At 35.9% G+C, this 6,702-nt stretch overlaps 1 pseudogene; it reads right to left on the bottom strand.

Moving 5' to 3' along the window:
• Positions 1 to 1,158: 1,158 nt before the first annotated feature.
• On the bottom strand, positions 1,159 to 4,288 carry LOC147350177 (large ribosomal subunit protein eL8 pseudogene; annotated as a pseudogene).
• Between the last annotated feature and the right edge of the window lie 2,414 nt (positions 4,289 to 6,702).

A 6,702-nucleotide genomic window follows, 5' to 3' on the forward strand; every position in this document is an offset into this window, starting at 1 on the left:
TTATTACCAGTCTACAGAGTGACGTGTAATGGTATCAACATCTTGGATATTTTTTTGTCTCTTCTCATTAAACATAAATTTCTTGAAACCTATAGATTTAATTTATCTACATTGATATATGTAGGTGCTGTGCTTAGTTTCTCAATCGGGTCCAACTCTTTGCAACCCCACTGACTATAGCCCACCAGGCTCCTCTGTTCATGGGATTCTCCAGGCAAGAATACTGGAGTGGGTTGCCATTTCCTTCTCCAGGAGACCTTCTGGACCCCTGAATCCGGGTCTCCTGCATTGCAGGCAGATTCTTTATTGAGACACCAGGGAAGCCCATATACATGCATACAACACACATATTCAAGTTTTCTCTTTTCTAAAGACATGATGCAAAAGAAGTGTGAAAGAGAATAGTGACGAGGAGTGTCTGGGATTAACATTTCCCAAATGTTTTACTTTTAGGGGCAAAATAGGTTTACACCTTAGTATAAAGGATGCAGAACTACTATAAATGGGACTAAAAATATCATTTGAGTGAATGCACAATCAGCAAAGTATTTGAAGCACAAATACAAGGACAGGGAAGCACCTTTGGTAAAGATGCTGATAGAGACCTTTTAATGGGACTATAGAAAAACAAGGTGACATTGGTTTTATTGAAAGGAAACATTAGCTTCTAGTATTTTTTAACATGCAGACAGGATTTAGAGGCAAGAGTCTATTGCACCTCTTTATACTGAATGACTGTTGAGAAATAAGTACTTTCTTGAAATGATATTGAAAAGCAGTGTTAGCGTTTGTGAAGACTATGTGAAAAAGATAATAGGGAGAAGGGTATAATTCTTGATCTAAAGTGAAGAACCTGGGAACTGACTATCAAAGATAGTATATACCCAAAAGTCAGAAATCAATGGCTTATTTTAACATGCTGTAAGCCATACATTTTAATGGATATGCACCATGCTATTTTTTTTTCTCTCAGTCAACACTGGCTGAAGGAGGACTTTTATTTAAGTACAGAAAACTCAATAGTATACACATGGCCCAGTTTGGTGGGCAGTTCTTTGTCCTTTGCCATTTCAGACCCAGGACACTGCCTCCCCTAGTGATGGGGAACCTCTCGTATCTGTCCGTACAATTGGTCCTGATAGTGTAGCTTCCAGCTGCTTAGCCAGAATTAACTTGTATGAAGGTGATGGTAGTATTAATCTTGCTGTGGACTATATGCCCCAGCCTAGGCTTCACCTTGATAATGCAGTAGGAAACCCCCACTTTAAGACACAGGCAGAGAGGCAGACAACCAGCCCAGTAGGGTCCACATTTGTGCAATAACTACCAGTGAGCTTTCTTGTTCTCTACCAAGGTGGGGACAGTCTGAAATCCTGCTTGAAGGACATATGGCCTCTTAGTGGGGACATCCCTTTGCCCACAGCTTTTTTCTCTAGCACGGCTAACAATCTCTTGCTTTGTCTCTGGACTCTACTTGATGGCCAGCTTAAGCGTCTGTGTAGCCGTTCAGCTCTCCAAGGCGTGGTTAAACGAGTGAACTGGTTCACTGCAGGAGGCACTTTCCACTGCTTACTGAGGATAGCGTTTTGTCACTCCACCTCTGTGCATCTTGGCCATTTCACAAATCAGTGAAGTGCCTTTTTAAGCTGGATGTCCTTTCCAGCGACAGAAATCTTGCGCCTTTCCTCAAACAGGTGGTTTACCACCTTCTTGGCTTCCTGATTCTTCACGACAGCAGGGACTAGGGCTACCTTCACAACAACTCTTATGAAGTAAATGCCATGATTTTCCACTGCTAACAGGAGGAAAATAACATATGATCACATAACTGATATGTAACAAGGCCAGGATTCGGGCACAATTTGACAGTCACCAGAGACTATCATTTTTATTGTACAATATAAATAATGTTTAGTAAAATTTTAAACAATCGATTCTTTAACATTCCATGAAAAGAAATGAGAATATTCAATGTTCTTTTTGAGATATTGTGCCTAATATTCATAACACATGCTACTATCATGAAGGAAAATCTCTAGCTATTCATGGTTATCTGAAAACTTCAAAAAACTCAAACCAATGGTCCAGTTTATAAAAAGAAAGAAAAAAGAGGGCTAGAGGGAGGAAGGACAGAAGCCAAATCAATGTATAGCTTTTAGTCAGGAAAAATCTTATTCTTTTTGATTAGATTAAAATATCCCTACCCTCAAAAGTTTTCTATCACCAATATATCATTTTTCCTTTGTTCCCTTGTGTTTTCATAATATTTTGTTCATATTACTACAGTGATATACAAATTCTTACCCAACTTATAGAATAAACTGTGCTATTTACAACAGATCAGATAAGAGCTTTTTTATGTAGAAAGTGTCATGGATTTATGATTAACTTAACTGAGTTGCTGATCACTTGCTTGATGCAATATTTCAGGATGTTACTAAACTAACAACTTGGCAATATGATTGAAAAAATCTTTATAGAATGGAAAACTATCTTACTGTCACAACAATTGGATAAATACGATAAAGATAATTCCAAGTATCAAAAGCATATAATATGTTGTTTTGCTTACATGCTGCAGTTATATATTCATAAAATGATTATATCACAACAAAATAAAAATACTGTTTGTAAGCCAACTGGTAACCAATCTATATTCCTCATTCTTTTTTAGCCCTAAATAAATCTAATGACATGGAAACAAATTTGTAAGTATATTGTTATATTTACACAAATGTAATAACTGTTATTTCAGTGTGAAAAGGCTGCTTGAGAATAGAAATCTTAAATATGTTATTTTGTAAATAGCAATACCAACATAGCAGAGCTCATTAACAACTGATGCTGACATATAACACAAAAAGTTGTTCAACTGTTGGTAGCTGCTGATAAATTATGATATTGATATACCTTCAAAATATGTGCATTTCTTTCATGAGACCTATTGTAAGGCCCTCTGCTATATCTGTTGTAGGAAAGATGCTAAATTTAGTGGGTGTGCAAAGAAAGCAGAAGTGTAGATGAAAATCCAGATGATTTTGTTTTCGTGATAAAAATGAAGCATGAAGTACTAACTGCCTAAGTACTTGGGTGATTCTGTAAAACATCAAATTGAAAAAATATAGAAGAAATTTAAAAGAAACATCTGAAAGTGACAGCATTAGATCTGTTTGGAAACGTATTCAGCAGGCTTCCTCTGCAAGTGATGTATAAAGTTTCGACTTGTCAGATTGCTTAAATGAAACTGCATCTCACCATGGAAGATATCTCCAAATCCTTAAATTAAAGAGAAGACAATTTCAGACACTCATCATTAAGGAGGTAATAAAGAAACACACACTCACACACACACACACACACATACACACTCTTACTTCTCCCTGACCTTAGCTGAAAATGAGCACTAAACAATACTTCAAAAGTGCATTACACCATCTCCAACAAGAATCTGGCAGGTGACAGTGAGGAAACTGTTGTTCTTTGCTATAATATTAAGTTTTCAACTTAACTGTTAAAATGTTTAAAAGTTAAGTTGCGATATAACAAATGTTTGCTGAGATTTCATATATATTCTTAGAAACAGAATTTTCGTGGGATAGTGATATTTTCCCCTCACTCCAAGCTTTGATCAAGACACAGGATTTGGATAATAAACCCAAAAGAAATAGAGGAAATAAAAATAATATCAAATGCAACCTTGTCAAAGAACACAGCCACTTACTTTGACAGTATTAGAGAACAGAATTAGCTTTTTATGGAAAGTTTTACATTTTCTTATGTAACCTGGAGGTTGAACAACTCCTTTTGCCATATCCAAAATGCAAATTTCCTTTTATCACCCACTGCTCCTTTAAAATATACTCAGTGTGGTAACTGTCAGGATTTTCCTGCCCACTCAGATAAAATTTGTTCTAAGGATACTTCATACTGTTTTTCACAGACACAATTCAGTAAGTAATCATAATGTTGAGTCCAAGATATCCATCACCACTCAGAATTTCTATTTAATAGCATATGTTTTATGACTTAATTATATTAACACCAGCCTATTTCAGGTCAGATGCCTCTAAGATTAAAAATGGGGAGTTGACTTTTCTATTTGTTTACTGAAACCTCTCTCATAGACAGTTCTTTCCCTGCCCCTTTTCTAGATAAAAACAGTTCTTTAACCACCATTCAGCTCTAAGGTCCTGATATATTTTGCAAGAGTTTCCTTTTCTTTTTCTTCTGACATTTGCTGCAGTCCAGTTCTCTCTCTCCTACCTTTTTCTTGACTTCTGTTCTCCATAGCCCTTTGCCATTCTTCCCTGAGCTGTGACTATGCACATTCAGTTCCTTGCTGCTTTGTTCCCTCCGTGACTCCAGGTGGCGCTCTTGGACAGGATGACTTGCTCTCAGCTCAGTTCACATCAGGTAGGAGAGAACCCTACAGGCCTTCATCCATTGTTAGGACTTATCCAGGGAGTGTATGTAGGTCGACCCTAAAATAGCATCACTATCCAAAGAGTTATTAAGGCCTTTTTCTTTTGCAAGAGTCCCACAGTGAGAGTCAGATCCTGGTCCACCCTGCCTCCCAAATGCAGGAGTAGTGTATCAGACTTTCTGTAGATCCCGGTGACAGCCTGTACCCCACATGGATGTTTAAGCAGAGAGAAGGAGAAGAGGCAGAAAGGAATATCACATCCTACCTGGAGGAGGGGATTTGAAAAATAGCACCCTCACATTTATATACAAAAATATATTTTCCTTTCACTATCTTCTTCCCTAAAACCCTCTCTTTTTCTCTCATTTCTTATATACTTAAGATGAGAAGATTCAAGACACTAAGAACACGTATTTTAATTATTTTAAACTTTCTTTGTAGATGCTTCACATGCTGATTCATCTTTGGAATGTCATTCTATTGCACATTAGTCAAATTTAAGCTGTTCTACTTAAAAAACCTTTATCATACAATAATGAAATGACACTAGCTTCAGAAGGTACCTTGGATCATCATTAAACCTAGATGCACTTATAAGAAGCATTTGAGGAAGAAAACAGCAGGAGATTAAAGGAAGTATGAAAGAATCAGGCCATAGACCAGAAGAGACAATCAGTTTCTGACACTTAGGATCCTGGAATACATCTTCTGTTGAAAGAGAGTGATGCTGAAGACATAAAATAGATTCCTGAAGAGTTTGTTCACTTATTTGTTCCTTTGTTCACTCATCCAACAGTTCATAAAAATAAACATTAATATCTTGAATGTAACAAGCTAAATGCAGTGAACTGGAATGCTGTTTAGGAATATCAAACAGTCATATTTTACAGAACTAATTATAATATCTTTCCAATAAGAAGTTCACATGTCTTCCAAATTTTTGTAGAAAAATCTCTTAAAAGTGACGTTACATGATGTTCAATGTAGGAACATGAACATGTTTTCCTTCCTCCCTACTACCTAATATTATTGGTTTAATTTGCTTTTGGTATGTTACAGTTGGGTTTGAACTTTGCATTTTTACTGTATTAATTATGAGTCCCTTGGACTTTCAAATGAGAATTCAAGTCAACAGTAATATACCAATCTTAAAAATTAACTGAGCTTTTGCAGATTTAATCTGGTGATCTCAACCATATAAATTAGTCATACTTTTAATTTAAAAAAGCTGTGTTTCAGTGATGACAAATTATGTAGTCATAAAGTTAACTAAATATACTCAAACATGAAACTAGCAAGGAACTATTATATCATTTATAAAATTACAACACTAAAAATTACTAATTAAATTTATTACACTAAATACTGAGGAATTAGATAATAACTGCAATGCAGCAGATAATGTTTTTCTGAAACTAAATCACTTCTTAAAATACAAAAAGAGTTTTGTCACACAGTTAAGGACATTTTGAGTTCTGTATACTTACTTTAGTTTCAGGTATGTGATGATTCCATTCTGGAATCAACTTTGGTTTTACTATTCAAACTACTCTAAAGTAAGTATACCACAAGGTCCCATGGCCTTGGCTTAGCAAGAATATTTCATTTTTCCCTCAACCTCCATTGTTTTCTCATTAACCTGAAACCATTAAAAAGTAAAATGATTTGTTGACTCACAAATCATAAAGTAAATCCATTTACTGAATTAAGTCTGATTGTTGCCATCATAGTTGTAAGTAACCATACAGCTCTAAGGTAACTACTGAAATACTGCAGAATATACTATATTGTTTAAATTTAAAATTGAAGCAAATGCAGACACAAACTTTTCTCAGGGTTACTGCCAAAAAGAAGGAGGACAGAGAGGAGAAGAAGTGGAAGATGGAGAAAGGAGAGAAATTTTCAGGACATCAGGATATATGGCTCCCTGGGAAATATCAATTTAGACCTTGTGTTAACATGTAATCTAAAGTACAAAGTTTAAAGTTATTTTATAAAACAGTACTTAAAATTTTATATTAGCTTATATAATTCCTTTTGGAAGTTTTCTTCAGTATTTTAAAATATTATATATATGTATGTGTGTGTGTATCAGATCAGATCAGATCAGTCGCTCAGTCATGTCCAACTCTTTGCGACCCCATGAATTGCAGCACGCCAGGCCTCCCTGTCCATCACCAACTCCTGGAGTTCACTCAGACTCATGTCCATTGAGTCAGTGATGCCATCCAGCCATCTCATCCTCTGTCGTCCCCTTCTCCTCCTGCCCCCAATCCCTC

The sequence above is a fragment of the Bos grunniens genome, chromosome 20, assembly GCF_055505025.1.
Source record: "Bos grunniens cultivar Pamir isolate PY7600 chromosome 20, Bosgru_T2T1.0, whole genome shotgun sequence".
NCBI classification, from domain to species: domain Eukaryota; kingdom Metazoa; phylum Chordata; class Mammalia; order Artiodactyla; family Bovidae; genus Bos; species Bos grunniens.